The sequence below is a fragment of the Ochotona curzoniae genome, unplaced genomic scaffold (assembly GCF_017591425.1).
Source record: "Ochotona curzoniae isolate NIBS_2020 unplaced genomic scaffold, NIBS_Ocur_1.0 scaffold_4701, whole genome shotgun sequence".
In the NCBI taxonomy this organism is placed as follows: domain Eukaryota; kingdom Metazoa; phylum Chordata; class Mammalia; order Lagomorpha; family Ochotonidae; genus Ochotona; species Ochotona curzoniae.
This window is the reverse complement of record NW_024467122.1, coordinates 49843338-49866965: the sequence shown is the minus strand read 5'-3', so window position 1 is coordinate 49866965 and position 23628 is coordinate 49843338. Positions and strand designations below refer to the sequence as shown.

Sequence of the window (23628 nt, the reverse complement as noted above, 5' to 3'; positions counted from 1 at the left end):
CTGAACCGGGCTCAAGATCACTCTGTCTCTACCTCTATATAAGTCTGCTTTTCAAATAAATACATTTTTTTTTTAAATATTTATTTTTATCACAAAGACAGGTACACAGAGAGGAGGAGACAGAGAGGAAGATCTTCCAACTGATGACTCACTCCCCAAGCAGCTACAACGGCTGGAGCTGAGCTGATTCGGAGCCAGGAGTCAGGAGCTTTTTCCAGGTTTCCCATGTGGGTGCAGAACCCGAAGCTTTGGGCTGTCCTTGACTGCATTCCCAGGCCACATGCATGGAGCTGGCTGGGAAGTGGAGCCTCCAGGATTAGAACCAGTGTCTGTATGGGATCCCGCAAAGCACTTTGGCTGCTAGACTACCTTGCTAGGTCCAATTTCAAAAAAAGTATAGAGTAAAATTTTTCTGACAGTGTAGCATAGGAGGTAAAGCTGCTGTGACACTGGATACCCTATGGGCACTGGTTCAAGTTCCAATAGTACCACTTTCAATCCAGCCCCGTTAATGACCTGGGAAAGCAATGGAGGATGGCCTAAGGACTTGGGCCATTGCAGCCACATAGGAGACCCAGAAGAAGCTCCTGGCTTTGAATCAGCTCAGCTCTGGCTGTTGTGGCCATCTGGAGAAATGGACAAATGTGGCCATTTGTCTCTCTATGTAAAGTTCCCTTTTCAATAAAAATAAATCTTTAATTTTTTTTTAACTGAAAGGCAGAGTTACAAGAGAGAAAGACAGAGACAGATCAATCTTCATCTGCTAATCTCCAAATAATTACAATGGCCAGTCTGGGCCAGACAGACCTAGGAGACTAGAAGTACACCTGAGTTTCCCACATAGGTGACAGAAGTCCAGTTACTTGGGCCATCCTCTGCTCCCACCCCAGGTGCATTAGCAGGAAACTGGATCAGAAATGGTGCAGCTGAGACTCAAACTGGTGTTTATATGGGATACTGCCATTGCAGACAGCAACTTAATTCGCTGTGCACAACACTGGCTCCCTACAAACAGGTTTTTAATACTTTAGTAAGCATAGCCAAACATGCTCCAGAAAATCACAAGTATACTGACAGCAGGGTATGAAAGTGCAAATGTTCCAACTCCAATGCCAATGTCAGATACTTTTTTTTTTGTCATTTCATTATACCATTCACAATCTGCTAGACTTCGGAGGGGAGGCTGTTTTGAACTGTAAATGAAAAACAACAAAATATCTTATTTTAATTGACTATTTTTGTGTACAATTAGCTAGTCATGTCTTTTGCCTATCTATCAAAGTTGTCTGGGCCTAACACATGGTTTATTTTTTCCCATAACATTGGCTTTGTTCATCACTGGATCTCTGAAACCTAAAAAAAAAAAAAAAGCCGGCACATAGTAAATCATGTGTTTTGAAAGAAAACTGACTATATACATTTCTTTGAACTTTACATTTCTGCTAACTAAAAACCATTTAATACAACTCTACTCAACTTTGCTTTCATAGGTTCTGCTTTTGCAATAATACCCAGAAAACCTATTTCAAGTTTGGAAAAATTGCTTGCTTTTTCCAAAGTAGTTGATTCATTTCATTTATCTTTAAGTAACTCACCTAGATATTATTTAAATGTTAAGGTAAAGATCCTATCTTTTGGTTTGTAGTTTTTTTGCTTTGTCTTCAAATATTTTAACCAGTTGTTCGAATGTAATTCTGGAATTCTTTTCTAAAAAGAAATGTCACCATTAAACTACAAAATAGGGGCCCAGCACGGTGGCCTAGCAGCTAGTCATCACTTTGAAAGGGCTGGAATCCCATATGGGCACCAGTTCTAATCCCGGCAGCTCCACCTCCCCTACAGCTCCCTGTTTGTGACCTGGGAAAGCAGTCAAGCACAGCCCAAAGCCTTGGGACCCTGCACCCATGGGGGAAGATCTGGAGGAAGTTCCTGGCTCCTGGCTTTGGATCAGCGCAGCACCAGCCATTGTGGTCACTTTGGGAGTGAATCATCAGACAGATCTTCCTCTCTTTCCTCCTCCTTGTATATCTGACTTTGCAATAAAAATAAATCTTTTAAAAAATACAAAATAACCCTTACACACACACATTTCCATATTTATCTTCTATCCCACTACTCTATTTCAGGGATACTATATATCGTTTTGTCACATACGTAGCAAAGAAAGCATCAAATCAACACTGATCTCACCTCACTTTTCTCTTCCAAAAATCTTCCTACTTTACAGGTACACACAATTCAATTTTACTCTTGTTTATGTACCATTACCAGGCACATAAACTTGAGCAAATTACTCAAGTGGTCTACTGCTATCTTCTTCTTTGGCAAAACCCAGACAATAATACTTACCACGTAAGTTTGTTCTAACCACTAATTATAAGCTGTTCAGATACTTAGGACACAAGTCACATTGCTCAAAATGACGGCTATCTAGTAGTACAATGATTGCTCAATAAAAATTTTTCAGTTTGTATTCTCATAAAATTTGAACATAAAGCCAAGTGGTTCATGGAACGTAAGCAGTGGCATGGAAAGCCTGTCATCTATGGCGGCTTTATTTCACCAGGGCCTCTACTCTCATCCTTGGGACAAAGAACCTGGAATGGAGACCCAGAACCAAAGGCTGGGAGGAGGAAGCGTCAAATCTTCACGAACACTGGCCCAAGAGAAAAGAAAAGATGTTTCCAATCAGCCACCCCAGGCCTAGCAATCCCCTCGTTAACAATTTTGGTTCTACCATCTCCAAAGCTCAGGGATCCCTGTCAATTTCTCTCCAGGAAACATACAGGAACACATGGTACTTCCTAAATCAGGCAGTGGGCAGGTGTTAAGTTTAAACAGGATTGATCAAGATGCGCAGACCTACAGGATTAAAAATTACCTCCACCAGGTTTCTCATACCACCAACGAATGGGAGGATGTATTATTTATTTGTTAGTAATTTGATGATTCATTTTTGTGAGTGGTTATCTGCATATTAGGGGGTAGATCCTCAAAGACCATGAGGAACCTTAAAAAATAATCTCTCTCCTCCTCTCTGACTTTCCAATAAATAAATAAATCTAAAAAAAAAAAAAAACCCTCCACAAGCTTCAAAACGAATACGAAAATGGGGATCCACGAGGAACAATCGGACTGCGAACTCAGCCCTCCTTATTCCTCAGCGATCCTCGGCATTCAGCCCTCTTCAGCACTCCCATCAGCACTCCCATCAGCCCTCCTTAGTGCTCCTCAGCCCGCCTCAGCCCTCCACAGCCCCCGCCAGTGCTCCTCAGCACCTTAGCCCTCCTCAGCCCTCTTCAGCGCTCTCATCAGCCCGCCTCGGCGCTCCTCAGCCCTCCGCAGTGCTCCTCAGCCCCTCTGAGGCCCCCTCAGCACCTCTCAGCCCCCCTCAGCCCTCTTCAGCGCTCTCATCAGCCCGCCTCGGTGCTCCTGAGCCCCCCTCAGCCCCTCAGCCCTGCTCAGCGCTCCTCAGCCCCGCGTCGAAGTGGGAGGAGCCACGGCCGCCCCTCGGGCCGCAGCACGTGACGCGCCGCCCTCCCCGCCCCGCGTCCCCGCGCCAGCAGCACGCGCTGCCAACCGCGTCATGTGACCTTCACGCGGCCCTAGCGCTCCCCCCCTCACGGCTCGGCGACTCTCCCCAGCAGCCATTTTGCCGAGAACTTGTCGTCCATGCTCCCGCTGGAGCCGGACGCTGCGCCAAGGCTGTGACCGGATTTTGCAGGCCGCGCCCGCGCTTCGAAAGAACGCCGCGGCCGTCAGGGCTGGGGCGAACCTCACCCTGCACGTCGCACCCCGGGGCGCCGGGGAAAACTGTGGGTGCGCCTCGGCCTGCTATTGGCCGTGGCGCCCACGTGACGCTGCAGCCCCCCACCAACGCACCCACACTCACACGCAGGCACCCCCTCGCCCTCCCCCTTCCCGCAGGGGCCTCAGCCGGCCGCCCCACGCCTCGCGCCCTGCACTCGCCGCCGGAGCGCGTGGCGAGCCCGGCGCCTGCGCGTACCTGCCAGGGCCGCCGGCCCACGCGCCGTGCCGCTCACGGGTCCGGGAAGCCTCGCGCGGCGGGACCCCCCGGCTCGTCATTGGCCGCCAGCTCCGGTCACGTGCCGGCTCCGAGCCCGCCCCCAGCCGCTCCTCACCTGGCACCGCGCTCGAAGCGGATCCCAAAGTCGTTTGCACGCGGAGAGGAGGGGAGGAGTCCCAGGCCTTTCTCTACTTGCGCGTCCCAGCGTGGCGTCCGTCAGCGGGGACGCGAGGAATCCGCGAGGGCGGAACGAAGGACGCTCACACCTCCCGGCTGCGCTTGGCACACCCCGCCGGGAACCGGGAGCCGGGAGCCCTCGCCCTGGGGCGCTCCCCGCGGCACGCCGGGATACGTCTGGCGCCCCTCGGTGCGGCGGAGCATGCCGGGAAGGCACCTCTCCTCGTTTCCTGGCTCTCACCTCTCGGGCGTTGCTTGCGCGATCCCTGGGTTGTGAGGGAGAAGGTCGCGTGGTTATGGGAGAGTAACTGGATAGACCGGGCGTTTGGCAGTCCGTGCTTCCTCTCCCGCTTATTTGGGCTGTATGTTCTTGGAGAAATCGCTTAACACCCCACCCTCCCCTTTCTGGAGCTGGCGTTTAGAGTGCATGCCTAGTGAGTTGGTTTATAGTGGGGGGAAAAAAGTACTTAGCACAGGTAAACCAGCAAGCAACTTTTCTTGGACAGTGGAAAAGAAAGCTGACCTAAAAATGACTTAATAAAAGACCCATCAGAGTTTCTCCAGAGATTGGAAACCAGATCTTTCTGGTCACTTTATTGGTGATATTGGCGAAAGGGAAGTAGGAAGGGTACGGAACTAGTTTGTCAGTTTCTAGTTTTAGCTATTACCAGTTGTGGTATTTTGGAACAGAGAATAACTCCACCTGTTAATACTAAGCAAGGTGGTCTTATCAGTCTACTTTATAACTGTTCACAAACTGACATCCCAGCCAAAACCTAATATTCAACGCTCCCTTAAAACAGTTCACACCTTTTGTCCTTTGGACTTCGTTCCTCATCTTGGCTGATTCACGGCTGTTTTAACTTAGATCTTAAAGGTATGATCAAGTTTGAAGAGTGCGATTAATACCATTCAGACTCACAAGAGCTCTTACTTCAAGGTTAGAAACTAAAATGTATTAATGGACAATTTGGTTACGAAGTCAAAAAACACAGTTATGGGCACCCTTCTTCTGGATTCAAGATTCTTAAGCCTTATTAGTTACTGGAAAATTATTTCTTGGGCCCGGTGCTATGACTCAGTGGCTAAATCCTCACCTTACAAGTGCTGAGGATCCCATGTGAACTCCAGTCTGTGCCCCGGCTGCTCTACTTCCCATCCAGCTCCTTGCTTGTGGCCTGGGAAAGCGGTCAGAGAATGGCCCAAAGCCTTGGGACCCTGCACCCACGTGGAAGACCTAGAAGAAGTTCCTGACACCTAGCTTTGGATCAGCTGAGCTCTGGCTGTTGTGGCCATTTGGGGAGTAAATCAACAGATGGAAAATCTTTCTGTCTCTGTCTCTCCTCTCTGGAAATCTGATCTGCCTTTCCAATAGAAAGAAATAAATCTTTTTCAAAAATTATTTCCTAATAATGCAAAAGGAATTAGATCATCATATATAATTTTTAAAACATTAAATTAAACACATGCCTGTGCTAAACATATTTATAAAACTTTCCAGTGGCCTTCATTACACTTCATTGTAGCAACAACCCTATATTAACATTGTACTATATTAACATTGTCATTTAAATATTAACATTGTCATTTAAATCAGTCTCAAGTGGGAACCTGGAACAAGTTCTACCGTGTTCTCTGGGCATGTGTGATACACAACTTGGTTTGCCACCTGTAGGCTGTAGCTGTAGAACCAAAGCTTTGAAGCCAGTCAGATTGTGAACCTGGCAGTCCTTCGACTTTCTGAACCATAGGTGTGAACAAGTTTGGACACTTTGTGATCTTCAGTTCCATTACATTTATCTGAAAGCAAGTCAGCTGTACCTAGTCTCTGGATCATCCTAATGCCCAGTGAGAAGAGGTGCTGGGTGGGTGTGAGTACCAGTTAGGGTGAAAGTCACCTTTGAGCAAGCATCCTGCACTCTGTCCAGCATAGCAGCTAGCAGGTTTTTTTGTCTTCTGTGCTGTTTCTCTCCACAACAGTGCCGGAGGCACACTCACATTCTAACACTGCAGATCTTTTTTAGCTCCTTGCTGACTATTGCCCATCTGTTGGTATGGATTCTTACATTATCTCCCATCTTCATTTCAAAGTTGTTTTTTTTTCCAGAACATGTCGAAATGCTGAACTGTACAGGTCACTTGTGATGAAGTGTGCAGTTAATAGTGCTGACACAGAAAGGATCAGAGAGTACAGCATCTGTGCCTGCCTTTCTAGGGGGATAAACATGGTCTGAATTTAAGTATCTCAGAGTAAAGACGCCCTGAAAACTCACCCTCACCTTCGCTTACATAACATTGCAGCTGCTCCCTTTCCAGTCGCTTTCCATGATTTGTTTTCAGTCATACTCAAAGGAAGCCTTTAGCTGGGATAGAACTTCACATCAACATCTAAAGCTCAGATGTTCCCAAAGCCAAATGATCTGTCTCCTCACCCCACACACCATCTCCTACTGCATCTCTTTAAAAGGGCACTAGCACCCTCATTGCAGCAAGTCTCCCAGGCTAGAGCACCTGTGATGTCCTCAACTGCTCCTCTCATTGCCACCCACATTCAGCTGGTCACTGCATCATTGCTGCAAACATTGCATCTTCTAAAGTCAATCCCTGTTTTCAACTTCTTCCACTCACGAAATAATTCAAAACTCATTATCTCTATTAGACCTTATAGACATAAAAAGTACCAGTATTCCATTATGAAATTGCCTTTTGCACTCCCCTGCTGGGCTGCAGCTCCCAGTGGTAAGTATGAAAGCCAGGGCTGGAAGCCAGCCAGGCTGGTCAAGGCAGCAACACTCATTGATTTACATGAAGGCCAGGTCTGGGGGCAGGGCAGGCTAAGCTAAGCCACAGCACCCATGGGTGTACACGAGAGCCAAATAGGATACGGGATGGATCAGGGTTGGCTGCAGCACATGCCCACACATGCTAAAACTGGGGCTGTGGGAGGTCCTTATAAGAGTTAATGGGGGTCATCCCAACTAGGTCACAGCATCTGCTGGTATGTGTGAAGACTGGGCCTGTGGCAGGCTGGGCTGGGCTAGGCCACAGCATCCGGTGGTCCATGTGAGAGATGGGGCTGGGAGCAAAACTGACCAGGCAATTGCAACCGCTGATTGTGTGTTAGCTTTCAGGTGACAGACCAAACCTTACCCTGCACTAACTAACACATACAGATGTCAACTCTTGAGTTTGCCTCAAGCAAAATTTCTTAGGAGACTCCCCAACTAGCTCACTGGACTTCAATGTCAGTCACAGGGGAAATCACAGGATATCTGGTCCAACCTTGGAGTATATGTATCAGGATTAAGCCTCCTCAGTTGCTGATGCTTGTGTGGTGGACAGAATGCCCAGATGCACACAGGGAACATGACAGCCAGCTCATCTAGGCCAGCAGAGGATGCAAAGCAAAACAGTTTGGACATTCTCTTACCTAAGTTTTGCAGCACATATCTGGGTCTATGAATGCACACTGAGGTGGATTTGGTCAGACAATAGACCTTGGAAAGATTTTCTCAGGCTTGGTGCAACAAAGACAATATCTCAGAACAATCAAAACAATTCAGGTAGTAATCTAGGAACACTCTTCCCCACATTGGGGTCTCTAAGGCAACATCAAATGACTATTCACCAATCCCAGGTGCTGATGTGATTTGACAGCAAGGAGCAGCCCCTTCCCCTTGGGGGAAAAAAACACTGAAACTTTTGTCCCACCCACTTTCCTCCATACCTTTCCTCTAGACCCACATGGGCATCCCTTTCAACTATGTAAACAGCATTAAAAATAAAAGAAATCGCAAGTTAAATGTGATTTCAACTTTAACAAAAGTGTAAAACTCCTGTGGCACAAACATGGCTCTCCTGGCTCGAATTCAGAGTAAGATGGAGTGCTTGAGATGAAACAGAATAGCCAACCTTCATTGTGTGGACATAACAGATTGATTTGAAGGACATTGAAACGCTGACAGTCAAAGCTAGTGCCAAGATTTATGGTGTTGAAAGTCTACAGTCCTAGGGGCCTTTGTAAGTAAAGGAACATAAAACTGGGCACAAACCTAAATAAGTGAAAATGCAGACATAACTCTTTGTGAGTTCCAGGAAAGCTGACTTGATTATCTGCTAAGTTATTGATGTGTTTCCTGCTAATTCGTGTCTACTCATGTCAGACTCATTTCTTTTGTTAGTTATTGCTGATTCAGTAGTTCTAAAGTTCTCTTAATATTTTCTCTGTATAAGTCTATAAAGCTTCAATTTCATTAACAATACTTTTGGGCCCACTATGGTAGCCTAGCAGCTAAAGTCTTTGTCTTGCAGGTGTCTGGATCCGATATAGGCACCTGTTCTAATCCGGTGGCCCCACTTCCCATTCAGCTCACTGCCTGTGGCCTAGGAAAGCAGTCAGAATGGCCCAAAGCCTTGGAACCCTGCACCTGCATGGGAGACCCAGAAGTGGCTCCACGCTACTGGCTTCAGATTGCCACAGCTCTGGCCGTTGCAGCCACTTGCTGGGTGAATCAACAGCCAGAAAATCTTCCTCTCTGTCTCTCCTCCTCCTCTGTGTATATCTGAGAGGAAGGCTTTGGGCCATATTCTACTGGGAGCTGGATTGAAAGTGGAGCAGCCAGGATTAGAACCAGTCCCCATATTGAATCCTGGCACATGCAAGGTGAGGACTTTAGCCAGTGGGCTACCATGCCAGATCCTTCATATTCCTTCTACAATGCAGTCTATTTCTAGCTTTAGAAATACCTTGAAGGACACTTTCTTAGTAATTAAAAACTTGGCAATTTAGAAATTGGTAATATATCACTTCATATTATCAAATATCCCTCTGCCTAAAAAAATCTCCAGTTTTCAATGAGCAAATTATCTTTTTAAAAATATTTATTTTTTTGGGCCCGGCGCAGTGGCGCACTGGTTAAGGTCCTCGCCTTGTACGCCTGGGATCCCATCTGGGCACCGGTTCTAGTCCCGGCGGCCCCTCTTCCCATCCAGCTCCCTGCTTGTGGCCTGGGAAGGCAGTCGAGGATGGCCCAAGGCTTTGGGACCCTGCACCCGTGTGGGACACCTGTAAGAGGCTCCTGGCTTCGGATCGGCATGGCATCGACCGTTGCGCTCACTTGGGGAGTGAATCATCAGACGGAAGATCTTCCTCTCTGTCTCTCCTCTATGTATATCTGCCTTTCCAATAAAAATAAAATTTAAAAAAATATTTATTTTTATTGGAAAGGCAGATTTTACTGAGTGAGGAGAGACAGAGAGAGCTCTTCCAACTGCTGATTGACTTCCCAAATGGCCGCAAAGACCAGAACTCTGCTGAGCCAAAGCCAGGTCTCCCACATGGGCAAAGGTTCCCAAGGCTTTGGGCTTCCTTTGCTGCTTTCCTAGGCTGCAAGCAGGGTGCTGGATAGGAAGTAGAGCAACCAGGACAAGAACTGATGCCCAGATGGAATGCTGGTGCTTGCAGGTGTAAGATTAGCCTATTGAGCCATTACATCAGCCCCAGGATAGTTGTTCTTCCTTGCTTCCCTGAAGTTAGGCAGGAAACTAAAACTTGTTTTGGCAATGAAAGGTGTCAATGTGACATACATCATTTCTGGCAAGAAGCCTTAAATGCCACTTCGTAATTCAGCCATTTGCTGCTGCCTTCTGGCACAGCTGCAAGCACTGCTGCACCTGTTGGTTACTCTGTCAGCCTTGGTCCATACAAGGGTGGCACAGAGCAAATATTCCCAGCCACCCAGCAGTGCAGAGGCAGCATGAACAAGGCTCATAACCTAGCATGCAACCAGTGATAGGGAAATGAGGAAAATGCCACAATTGACCCAAATCCAGACTGTTAAGGAAAACCCCAATTGCCAGTGTCTGGGATGTGATAAAATTTAGAAACAAACAGCATTGTGGTACAGAGGCTTAAGCTGCCCCCTGCAATGTCAAGCAATCGATAGGAGCACAGGTTCAAGTCCTAGATGACCTAGTCTCCTTGTTAATGCACCTGGGGAAGCAACAGAAGATGGGCCAAGTCCATGAGCACCAGCCACCCACATGGGAGACCTGGATGGAGTGCCAGGTTCCTGACTCTGGCCTGGTCCAGTTCTGACTATTGCAGCTATTAGGGGAATAAACCATGGGAGAGCTCCCTTCCTGTCTCTCCTTATCTCTCCCTGACCCCCACTCTCTGTAACTTTGGCCTTCAAATAAATGTATTTTTTTTTAATTCAGAAACAAAGAAGAGTAGGAAACTAGCAGCATGAAGGACAACTGTTTGTGGGTGGTACAGAAGAAAATCCTGCAGAAAGAACCATTGCAACTTTTCATCTCCTCCCACTACATAATCTATTTCTCACAGAGAAGTCAGAGGATTCCTTTTCAAACAGCCTGGGGCGGGTGTTTGACACCATACTTAGAACATCCTGAGACCTCTACAGCCCATATTACAAGGGTCTGATCTGGGGTCTCAGCTTCTCCACTGGTGAGTCCAGCTTCCTGCTGATGCACACATGTGGGAACTAGAAGGCAAAGAAAGTGTGTGAGTCCCTGATACCCACAGACCCCTAAGGAGTTCCAGGCTCCTGACTTTGACCTGGCTCAGTCCTGGTTGTTGCAGGCAAAATAAGGAGTAAGCCAACTGATGGAAAATTTGTGTTTATGTCTTACAAAAAGTGAAATTAATATAATATCTGTGAGATTTTATGATCCTTCAGCTTCCCACTGGCACATCTTTCATATTAGTTTACAGTAAAACCCACGCTGTTACCTTGGCCTATGAAACCTGACTTGCATACCCTTGGCCACAATAACAGCTGTTTCACTGATTGCCCTCTCAGCCTGGGCAAAATCCTTCCTAACTGTTATTTTCTTTTTTTTTTTTTTTAGGATTTATTTATTTTATTGGAAAGGCAGATATACAGAGAGGAGGAGAGACAGAAAGGAAGATCTTCCGTCCGATGATTCACTCCCCAAGTGACCACAACAGCCAGTGCTGAGCAGATCCGAAGCCAGGAGCCAGGAGCTCTTCCGGGTCTCCCACATGAGTGCATAGTCCCAAGGTTTTGGGCCATCCTGACTGCTTTCCCAGACCACCAGCAGGGAGCTGAATGGGAAGTAGGGCTGCCAGGATTACAACTGGAGCTCATATGGGATCCTGGCGCTAGGCTTTAACAACTGGCTACCGTGTCAAGCCCTCACTCTGCCTTTCAAATAAATCTTTTTAAAATACCTATTTCTGGGCCTGGGGCAATAGCCTAGTATATAAACACCATGCTTCCACCAGGATCCCATATGGCTGTCAGTCTGTGCTCCAGTTGCTCTTGCTCCATTTCCCATCCAGCTCCCTGCATGTGGCCTAGAAAAACAGTTGAGGATGGCCCAAAGCCTTGAGACCATGCACCCACATAGGAGACCCAGAAGAAGCTTCTAGCTCCTGGCTTTGGACCGGCTTAGCTCCAGCCATAGCAGCCATTTAGGGAATGAACCAGTAGATGGAAGATCTTTCTCTCCGTATCTCTTCTCTCCGTAAATCTGCATTTCCAATTTTAAAAAATCTTTTAAAAATATTGCTAAGTGAATCAAATCTATCTGAAAAGACATTCTAAGTGCATACTGTTAAATATATGACTAAGAACTCCTAAATATATGACACTCCACAAAAGACAAAAACTGTCGATATAGCAAAACAGTCATAGGTGCAAGAGAGACAGTAGACAGCACATAGGAGAGTTTTAGGGTAATGGAACTACTCTGTCTGATACTATAATATTGTATCAATGCATTCAGGCTTAGAAATGTGCAGTAAGGATGAACTCTATAGACTTTAGTAATGGAACAGGGGAAACTGGGAGGTAAGGGAGGGGTTATGGAAATGTTTGCACTTTCTGTTCAACTTTTCTGTAAATCTAAAACTGCTCTTTAAAATTTTCAGTTGGGGGAGGCAGGCATTTACTGCTGCAGTGTCACTTGAGATACTCATCTCCCACGTTGGAAGGTCTGGATTCAAATCCTGCCCCAGATTCCAGCTTTCTTCTGAAGCGCACCCTGGAAGGCAGTAGATGGTGGCTTGAATAATCGGGTCCTGCCACCTATGTGGGAAACCTACATCAGTTTCTAGGCTTCTGACTTCAACTTCAGCCTGACCCAGCCCTGGCTGTTACTAGCACTTGGGAGATGGACCAGCAGATGGCAGCTCCTTCTCTATCTATCTCTAATTCTTTGCTACTCAAATAAATACATTTTTTAATAACTTTATTTGGGTATAAAAAAATTTTGAACACCACAATTTTTTTTCATAGCACACATTTCTCTGGACTTTTTTGGAGATGTGTTTTATATAAGTCCTTAAACTTTATATTTTCAAAACTGTCCTGGCTACTCTCGATCCTTTCCATTTCCATGTAAACTTTAGGAACTGACTCATCAATTTCTGTGAAAAACTTGAATTCGTATTAGAATTGCATTGAATCTATAGGTCAAGTTTTGAATACTAATTTCTTAGTAATATTGTGTCTTCTGAGTCACTCACATGTAATTATAATATATATATAGTCATAATATGTCTATTTAACAAACAACAAAAATGTAGACTATAGGCAGTGGGCCGACTCACCATGTCGACTGTCAGCGTGAAACATGATCTGTTCTTCCAATCCTTGGGCCAGACTTACACTGAGAAAGAATTTGATGAACTATGTTTTGAATTTGACCTGGAGATTGATGAAATTATTCCTGAGCAGGAAATAATAAGAGCAAGGAAACATAAACACAAGGGAGCCTCTGATGCTGTTCTTTATAAAATTGATATCCCTGCCATTAGATATGATTTCCTGTCTCTGGAGGGATTGGTTCAGGGTCTCAAGTCTTCAAAGAAAGGATAAAAGCTCCAGTATGTAAACAAGTAATGCCTAAAGGAGAAACCCAAAAATTGACTTTGCACAGAGGAGACAGCTAAAATGTGCCTTTTTGTGGTGGCAGCAGTTCTACGAAATATAAAGTTTACTGAAGATTGGTATGACAGCTTCATTGAACTTCAAGAGAAGCTGCATCAGAACATTTGCAAGAAAAGAGCATTTGGTTGCTATTGGTGCTCAGGATTTGGACACTTTACAGGCCTGTTTATCTACACTGCATGACATCCTTTGTGTATCAAGTTCAAGCCTCTCAACAAGACTAATGAATATGTAGCTTGTGGACTGATGAACAAATACAAAACTGACAACCACCTCAAACATTACTTACACATCCTTGAAAATAAGTCCCTGCACCCAGCAATCTATGATAGCAATGGTGCGGTTCTTTCAATGCCTCCAACAATCAATGGGGAACATTCCAAATTAATAGTATATACTAAAAATGTGTTTATTAAATGTATAGGAACTGACTTGACTAAGGCCAAAATAGTTCTTGAAATTATTGCCACCATGTTCAGTGGATATTGCAAGAATCAGTTTACAGTTGAAGCAACTGAGGTAGTTTTTCCTAATCAAAAATCATATACCTTTCCAGAACTTACCAAAAGGAGATAGTGAGAGCTGACCTGGTTAACCAAAAAGTTGGAATCAGAGAAACTTCAGAAAATCTTGCCAAGATTCTGAGCAGGATGCATATTTAATGTCAGAAGTCACAGGTGACAGGAATCACATTGAGGTTGAAAACCCTGTGACCAGAGTTGACATTTTCTGTGCATATGATATTGTAGAAGATGCAGCTATTGCTTGTGGATATAACAAGATTCGGATAACTCTTCCAAAAGCCTACAGCAGAGCTAATCTACTTCCTCTTAATGAGCTCAGTGAACCCAGGCATGATACTGCAGCTGCCGGTTTCACAGAAACAGCACCTACTTTTGCTCTGTACTCCCAAAGAGATATTGCAGATAAACTTGGTTTGGATATCTCTGCAACACACGCAGTCCACATAAGCAATCCTAAAGCCACTGAATTTCAAGTGACATGTACTACCCTGCCTCCTGGCCTTCTGGAAATCATACCAGCAAAGTGAAAGATGCCGCTTCCTCTGAAACTCTTTGAAATTTTTAACACTGTAATAAAAGATTCTACCAAAGATGTGGATGGGAAAACTACAGGCATCTCTGTGCTGTTTATAACAACAAAACTCTGGATGTGAGGTCATCCACAAATGGCCGGGTAGTTAGCACCTGCTCGCTGTGCCTCCTGGGGAAGACAAGGGAGAATATGTGTGACCAAAGCATCAGTCTTTTTCCCTGGGTGATGAGATATTTGCCAAGGGTCAAACTATCAAGAAGGTTGGGGTCCTTCATCCTGATGTTATTACCAAATTTGAGTTGACCATGCCCTGTTTCTCCCTGGAAATCAATCATTTTGTGAAGATCTTATTCATGTGATTCTCACTCTTCTTGAATGTCCCTACTTTTTCCCTTGGTGACTTTTAGTCCTCCTCTACTGGGAACTCCCGTTTGTGATTTAATGTTTAATAAAGTAAAGGCAGTCCCAGGGCAATAGCATAATGGTTAAGGTCCTCACTTTGAACGCCAGGATCCCATATAGGCGCCAGTTCTAATCCTGGCTGTTCCCCTTCCCATCCTGCTCCCTGCTTGAGGCCTGGGAAAGCAGTCAGGATGGCCCAAAGCTTTGGGACCCTGTACCTGTGTGGGGAAGAAGCTCCTGGCTTTGGATTGGCGCAGCACCGGCCGTTGTGCTCACTTGGGGAGTGAATCATTGGATGGAAGATCTTCCTCTTTGTCTCTCTTCCCCTCTGTACATCTGCCCTTCCAATAAAATAAATAAATCTTTAAAATAAAAAAATAACAAAAATTAAGTAAAGGCACTGTCTCGCTCCCTGAAAAAAAAAAAGACTACAGTCAATTTCTCATAACTCAAAAACAATACGACAAAAATTAACCACTTCTTCCAAGGACTACATGTATGAATGTCTTATCAAAAAAGAGCTACAAGTGGCTAAAAGGCATCAGGAAGCATGCATAACACTACTTATCGACAGGGAAACACAAATGGGAACCACTTCAGAACCTCAGAACGTCTAAAACTAAAAATGCTGACAATAGCAAGTGTTAGCTAGGATTTGGAGCTAGACATGGGGCTCAGGGCAGTAGCCTAGTGGCTAAAGTCCTCACTTTGCACATACCGGATCCCATATAGGTGCTGGTGCTAATTGCGGTGGCCCTGCTTCTTACCCAGCTCCCTGCTTGTGTCCTAGGAAAACAGTTGAGGACAGCCCAAAGCCTTGCAACCCTGTACTCATGTGGGAGACCCATAAGAACCTCCTGGCTTCAGATTGGCTCAGCTCTGGCCACTGTGGTCACTTGGGGAGTGAATCAACTAATGGAATATTTTCCTCTGTGTTTCTCCTCCTCCTCTCTGTAGATCTGATTTTCCAATAAAAATAATTGTTTTTTAATAAGTATTAGAATGTAAAATTGTGTCATCTTTGGAAAACAGCTTGAGAATTTACTGTTATGTACTTACTTAACAGGCAGAGAAAAAGAGAGCTAGAGAGCCCATATCTGTTAGTTCATCCCCCAAATGGCCAGAACAACCAAGGCTGGGCCAGTGCAAAGCTGAGAACCAAGAACACATTATAGATAAGCACTACCTCCTAAAATCTGCAACAGTAGGAAGTGGGAGTTAAAAACCAACTTTTGGGGCCTGGAGCAATAGCATAATGGTTAAAGTCCTCGCCTTGCCTGCACAGGGATCCCATATGGGCGCTGGTTCTAATCCTGGCTGTCCCGCTTCCCATCCTGCTCCCTGCTTGAGGCCTGGGAAAGCAGTTGAGAATGGTCCAAAACCTTGGGACCCTGTACCCGTGTGGGAGACCTGGAAGAGGCTCCTGGCTTTGGATTGGCTCAGCTCCAGCTGTTGCGGTCACTTGGGGAGTAAATCATCGGATGGAAGACTTTCCTCTCTGTCTCTTCTCTTCTCTGTATATCTGCCTTTCCAATAAAAATAAATAAACCTTAAAAAAAAAAGAGCCAACTTTTGTTTTTAGGATCTATTTTATTTGAAAGGCAGAGTCAGAGAGAGATCTGATATCCTCTGGTTCACTCCCCAGCTGACTGCAATGGCCAGGACGGGGCCAGGCTGAAGCCAGGAGCTCAGATCTCCATTGGGACCTCCCACATGGGTGGTATGGGCCCAGGCGCTTGGATCCTCTTCCAGTGCCTATTCAGGCATTAGCAGAGAGCTGAATCAGATACAGGTAGCTAAGATGAGTGCTCCAATACGGGGTACTGACATTGCAGGTAATTACTTAGCCTGCTATGCCACAATGCAATCCCCAACAAACCCAAGTACTCCGATATGGAAGTCAGGCATCCCAATCAGTATCTCAACCCCTAAGTCAAACACCTGCTCCTGAAACTGTGACACTTCCTTATGAAAGTTAACATCTACTTACCATATAATCCAGCAATCCAAATCCTAGGTGTGCATTCAGGAAAAATTTAACTATCAGACATACATGGTATCATCTAGAAGTTTTCATAACAGATATATTCATAATAGTCCTAAACTTGAAATCACCCGATAAGCATCAGCAGATAGATGGATAAGCAGGTTAACCATCAATGGTCTCTTATTCAGCAGCAAAAGGAACATGCCAGTGATCCATCCGCAACATGGATGAATCTAAACATCCTGAGCAGAAGCAGCCAGGTGTGTGGTATCCCAGAACAAGCAAAACCAATCTGTGATGCAGTAGACAAAGAAGCCCATCTTTTTTTTTTTTCAGTCTCCTCATTGAGTGATGGGATTCATTTCTTTGCATCCTTGCCTGTTCTCCACTCTATTGACTGCTTTGATCATAGAGCAGAAGGGATCTGTATCTCAACTTCAAAGGACTGGCAGCTTACACTTCTTGCTTCCTGGGACCCACCCACTATGATGTAAGCAAGCTCAGAGAGCTCATGGAGATGGTACAAGCTGAGGTTTCAGCCATGAGCTGATCCCAACTTCCCCAGCAGGTGCATAAGCTACCTAGGAAGTGGAGTCTCCAGCCGCCTCCAGAGAGAGCAGAGGCAGACTGATGCCACTAAATTATAACCAAATTGCACACAACCAGAGCAAATAAGGGATTTTCTTGTTTTAAACCACTACACTTTGGGGAGTGGTTTTATGCCTCAATAGTAAAATATATTAAAGTCAATAAGTCAATAGATTACCAAAACACTTGGTATGAGAAATAACATCAGCTACTGCTTCTAGGGAAGAAACAGGACCAATTACAAAAGGACATGGGGACCTCTGGGAGGGAAGATACATATTTTTGACTAGGGGTAACAGTTAGAAGGATGTGTGAAACTATCAAAACGTCATAGATATAAAATCTACATATTCTATAGTACACATAAATTAATTATAATGTGTTTAAATTAACATTAATGGAATCTTTCAAAAAGAAAAAAAAAAAACACAGCTTTCGTGTCTCTCCATCAGCTACAGAATAAAGACTAAACTCCTCCATTTGCTGTGAGACTCTTCACAAAACAGTCCTGGCCTGGATTCACCTTTTCACACCAGAACCAAAGGGAGCAACCTGCAATTCCAGCAGGCCCAGTCTTCCTAAGGCTGGTCTGTGTTCCTGACATTTCACTCCCTCCTGGCTCAGGCTGCTGAAGTCACAGTCAGCCTGCAACGCCCACCTTTACCCACCCAGGCCTGACACAGTCCTTAGTCACCACCTTTTCTGGCTGGCAGAACACATTGTGAATACTTTCAGGGTAATACTTATCACGCACGTGTTACATTGTAAATTGTGTTTATATGTTACTTTCCTTCCCTAGCCCCTGACTTCCTTCAGAAAAGAGCCAGCTTCTGATTCATCTCTGTATCACTCTATCTGAGTCCTGGGAAGGTAATGGATACCCAGCAAACAGTATATGGATCACCTTGCCTTTGCTAAGCTTTTCTCTCTGACTCTCATTGCTCGACTGGGAAGCGCTCCCCAGCTCCCTGTAACACGGGTCCCAAGGCTTTGAGCCATCCTCAACTGCTTTCCCAGGCCACAATCAGGGAGCTGTAAGGGAAGTGGAGCTGCCGGGATCAGAACAGGCGCCCATATGGGATCCCAGTGCTTGCAAGGTAAGGACTTTAGCTGTTAGGCTATTGCGCCAGGCCCTCAAAAAATTTTTTAAGGTTTTATTTTTTATTGGAAAGACATATTTACAGAGAAAGAGAGACAGAGAGAAATAGCTTCCATCCACTGCTTCTTTCCCCAAGTGGCCACAATGGCCCAAACTGAGCTCATCCTAAGCCAGGAGCCAGGAGCTCTTCTAAGTCTCCCATGCGGGTGCAGGGTCCAAAAACTTTGGGCTACCCTCTACTGCTTTCCCAGGCCACAAGCAGGGAGCTGGATGGGAAGTTAAACAGCGAGGACACAAACCAGTGCCTACATGGGATGCTAGCACCTGAAGGGGAAGAATTAGTCAATAAAGCCATCACAGTACACCATCAGCTCTAAAATGCATTTCTTATTTGTTTGTTTGTTTATGTATTTGCAAGGCAGAGAGACAGTTCCTGACGGTTGCCCATTGTACCTTCCTGGATGCCCACAGCAGAGAAGTAGAAGGAAAAAAAAGACAGTCAAAGAAGACCTGGTGGAGAAGCAGCACTCCAGAAACAAAGATAACCACAGCCTGAGCCAAACAAGAACAGGAAGCAGGAAAAGTCCTTTCAACTGGGAGATGGGTGACCACAAACACAGCCGTGGCAGCATGGGGGCTGGGGGAGGAGAGCCAGATGGCGGAGGAATAATGAGAGTGAATCACAAAGACATGGAAGCTCACAGCATTTGGCAGTGAAAGGAGGAGGACAAGGTGACAGCTGCTGAAAGACACCGGGATCACCCAGAGGGTCTTTTCCAACAGGAGAGATCTTGCTGGATGATCAGGAGAAACAAGCTTATCTGAACAGTCAGGGAGAAAGTAACTTATGCCACAGGTTGGCCAGGGGCAATAAGAGAAGCTAGAATTAAAAGAGAGAGAGAAGCCAGAATTAAGACTCAGGTGAAGCGAACCCAGCACGGTGGCCTAGTGGCTAAAATCCTCACCTAACACACTCCAGGATCCCATATGAGCAGCCTCACTTTCCATCCAGCTCCCTGCTTGTGGCCTGGGAAAGCAGTTGAGCATGGCCCAAAGCCTTGGGACCCTGCACCCATGTGGGAGACCTGGAGGAAGTAGCTCCAGTTATTGTGGCCGCTTAGGGAGTGAATCATCGGACGAAAGGTCTTCTCTGTCTTTCCTCCTCTCTGTATATCTGACTTTGCAAAAGAAAATAAATAAATCTTAAAAAAAAAAAAATACTCGGGGGAAGAAACACACTTAGAAAAGAATCCAGGGGCCAGCATTGTGGCTGCTCGCAGCACCTCACCCCGTATCTAAATGCTGGCTACTCTGCTTCTGCCCCAGCTCCTTGCTCATGTGCCTGGGAAGATAGCAGAAGATGGCCCAAGTGCTTGGACCCCTGCCACCCATGTGAAAAGTCCACATGGAGTTTCTAGCTCCTGCTTCGTCCTGCCCCAGACCTGGAAGCTGCAAGTATCTGGTGAGTGAACCAATGGATGAAAGTTCTTTCTCTCTGGTCTCTCTGTGTTTCTCTGCCTTTCAAATAAATATTTAAAAAAAAAAAAGACCATCTTTTACTCTGAGATAGAAAAATAAGTCATCAAGATTTTTTGGGTAGAGAGAAGTTTGGATAACAGAGTTCAGTCATTGCCCTCTGTGTTCTCATAATAGTAAGTACTAAGATGTTCTAAGAACACCAGGAGACTAGCCTAAGTATATTTTTAATTTATTTGAAAGGCAGAGTGACAGAGATATAAAGACACACAGACACACACACACACACACACACACACACACACACACACACACACACAGAGGCAGACAGACAGAGATTTTCCATCTGTTGGTTCATTTTCCAAATGACTTCAATGGTCTGAGCAAAGCTAGGCCAAAGCCAGGAACTAGGAACTCTACTCAAATCTCCCTCATGGGTGGCAGGGAGGGATCCAGGCACTTGAGCCCTCGCCTACTGTCTCACAGGCGCATTAGCAGGAAGGTGGATTCAAAGCAGAGGAGCCCCATTCAAACCATATGCTCCAACACATCATTCAGGTATCTCAAACAGTGGCTTACCCCACTGTTCCACATTTTTGGGTTTTTTTGTTGTTATTGTTTGTTTTGTTTTGTTGTTTTGCTTTGCTATATTCGCCCATTTAATTCTCACAAGCACCTCATAACAGAACTATACTTAAAAAAAAAGAAAGTACTGCTGTTGCCCCACTTTAAAAAAAATTAAGAGCAGAGAGTTAGAATTACTTTTGTTTTATTTGAAAGAAAGAGATAGAGAGAAATAGAAATAGATTTTTTTTTCCATCTACTATTTTATTGCTCAAATGCCTGCAACAGCCAGGCCAGGCCCGGCAGAAATCATGAGTCTAGAAACCCATCCACGTCTGCCATGTGAGTGGTAAGGGCCCAGAGACTTAGAGTATCATCTGCTGCCTCCCAGGCTGCACACCTGTGGGAAAGCCAGATAAGAAGTAAAATCATGGGGACTTGAATCAGGCACTCCGACTCAGGATACTGGTATCCCAAGTCAGACTCCCCCACTAAACCAAATGTCCACTCCACTCCCATTTTATAGTAAAGGCAAGAGAGCCCCTGAAAAGCAAAATAGCTTCTTTTTTTTCAAAATATTTATTCATTTTTCCTGGAAAAGCAGATTTACAGAGAGAAAGAGAGACACAAAGATCTTCTGTCCACTGGTTCACTCCCCCAAATAGCCACAATGACCGGAGCTGAGCCGATTTGAAGCCAGGAGCTTCTTCTGGGTCTCCCATGCAGGTACAAGGTCCCAAGGCTATGGGTCATCCTCCACTACTTTCCCAGGCCACAAGCAGGGAGCTGGATTGGAAGTGGAGCAACTGGGACATGAACCAGCGCCCATATGGGATGCCAGCATTTACAGGGAAGGATTAGCTAATTGAGCCATCACATTGGGCTGAAGTTAAGTACCTTTAATAAAGTTAAGTACCTTTAATAAGAGGTCATTCTGTCTGTAGGACAGAAAGGGGCAAGGTGATCTGCCAATGTAAATGAGGAACCGAAGGATGGAAGTAAAGTGGAGACTGAGAATTTGAATGTAAGGAAGTTCACAACAGCCAGAGTGCACCATGTGCTGGCAAGGGCGTGTCTAATGTAGATCTTGTTCCTTGCAGCAGTCCTGTGCTCTCTCCCTTGGAGATTCCACAGCCCAGGTTGCTGTCATTCCTCCTTCAGTCCTGCTCAGGCTGTCGTAGGTGAGTCAGCCTTCCCTCCAAGTTCTCGGGCTTCAGGTCTGCCCAAGATGGCAGAGAATGATTCTGTCTGTCAGAGACAGGGCCTGACGACACCCACGCATGGAGGCAGTCTTACTAAACCTGATTCCAGTATGTGTTTTATAATAGCTTTGGAATGGGGGTCGCAGCAGGCCCTGAATCTCAGGGAAGATTTCCTGGTCTAAAGAGCTGAAGAGGCACAGACCTCCTCAATCTCAGAGCCTTCCTGTAGCCCTCACCCCAGGTGGAAAAAAAAAAAAAAAAAACTGCCTTAAAAAAAAAAAACAATTCTGAACTTGCTAAAACTTTTTATATGTTCCATAATTATTTACATCACCAAGGAAACAGAAGAATTTACAAGACACCAAACTGCTCTATTCTCTTCCTCAAATGTCAGTGGTATGTTGGCAAAGATTTTTGGAGGAGTGAGAACAGAAAATCAGCAGCACTAAAAAGCCAAAAGCAGCTCATATAGACATCAGTCAAAAACTGCCACAATCCAAATTTTATTCCACAGAAAGGAAAAAATGGATTCCAAATAATCTCTAGGCAAATTTACATCATTGGTTATTGCCTTCTCTGGCAAAACATACTAATATTTTCTAACCCTCCTCCTCCGCATTAAAACATAATGAAAAGGCAGGTGTTTGGCTCAGAGGTTAAATCACCTGTTGGGATACCTGCAGCCCATGCTGAAGTGCTGGGTCAAGTCACTGCTTCTAGCTTCCTGCTCATAGGCAACCTGGAAGCCAATAGATTCAGGGTCAAGTAGTTGAGTCTGTGCCATCCTCATGGGAAACCTAGATGAAAGTCTGAATGTGGCTCCAGCCTGGCACAGTACTGGCTGTCACAGGGAATGGAAGAGCTCTGTCTGTCTCCCTGCCTTCCAAAAACAACTGAAAGAAAAAAAAAGATGAACAGATAAACACAAAACCACTGTGACAAACATCCAACTTCACGTAAGTCTGCACATGAACACCAGGGCTGATGAGGTTCCAAGACTCCACAGGCTAGGCAAGGGCATGCACGCATCAGGGGCCTGATAGTGAGGTGACCAATTAGGATCCAGCTTAGATACAAAGAGCAAGAGCTCCATTGTTCCTGAGATGCAGCAGAGCAAACAGCGCAGAATGGAGCTGGGTTGAAGAATGTGTCATGTGAATCCACCCACAGACAACTCCGGGAACTGTTCCTGAAATGGGAGGAGGCCATCGTCACCTCCCTCTCGGCAGCACCACGTGCCACAGAAATCATTTTCACTTTGCAAGTGCATTTGACATGCTGTCTGCCTTTCCTCAGTTCCTACTCCCTGCTTGGGAAGACAAACTTGATCCTTAGCAACCTCTGCTATTTACCACTGAAAGAAGGAAGTGGAGGAGTTTTACAAACCCCTGTCACTCCAGGCTGCTGGTGCTGGTGAAGTCACCCCTGCAGGCACCTGGTGGGACACCCGCTACTGCATGTGAAAGCCTAGTTCCCACAGTGCTGTGCAAAGAGTTGAGTCTGTGGACCATTGAGAGCTCTCCAGAGTAGATCAGAACTGATGGGTAAGCTTTGCCCTGTTTCTTCCCTCTTGGTAGGTAAATGTAAGAGCAGTGATGATTGGCAATATCTAGGTTTTTACTGGGGAGAGAAGTCAGCTGCTCTGTGTGCATCTTGGAAAGACTGGGAAGGCCCCACACTATAGCAGACATGTGTTAAACTGTCCAAGCTCACCACTGTTACCTGTGTGGTCCTCAGGGCTGCTCACACACAAAGAAGCTGTTTCTTCTGACACACAAGGCAACACAAAGTGACCTTTAATTACTGTTTCTGGTCATGGAGGTGTAATGTACCCACACATGCCAATTAATCAGACTGGAGACTTGCCATTACGCCATCTGACCTTCAGTCAGCTGAATTCTTGAGAAGATTCTACATCAATCCCAAAGGCACATTAAGGCTCTGCGACTCCTAGCAGAAAAGAACACATATATATGAATCCTAAAAGGAAGGAAAATCCAGCCCTGTTGTCTTCAGTCTTCCCATTGTCTGCAGTCTTCTCCCATTGCTTTCCCTCTTTTGACCAGGCTAAAAGCAGGCCTCCTTTCTTGAGTTCCATCCCATATTTCATT

At 45.5% G+C, this 23628-nt stretch overlaps 1 protein-coding gene and 1 pseudogene across 1 annotated transcript in view; one reads left to right on the top strand and one right to left on the bottom strand.

The window, feature by feature from the left end:
• LOC121149369 (MAX gene-associated protein-like) overlaps window positions 1-4291 on the bottom strand; it is a 107568-nt gene extending 103277 nt beyond the window's left edge. Inside the window, exon 1 of the mRNA XM_040969949.1 lies at window positions 4143-4291. The gene's annotated coding sequence lies outside the window, so the exon portion shown is untranslated. The remainder of the gene's footprint in view (window positions 1-4142) is intronic.
• An 8513-nt stretch (window positions 4292-12804) lies between these two features.
• Window positions 12805-14558, top strand: LOC121148384 (annotated as a pseudogene).
• The last annotated feature ends 9070 nt before the right edge of the window (window positions 14559-23628 follow it).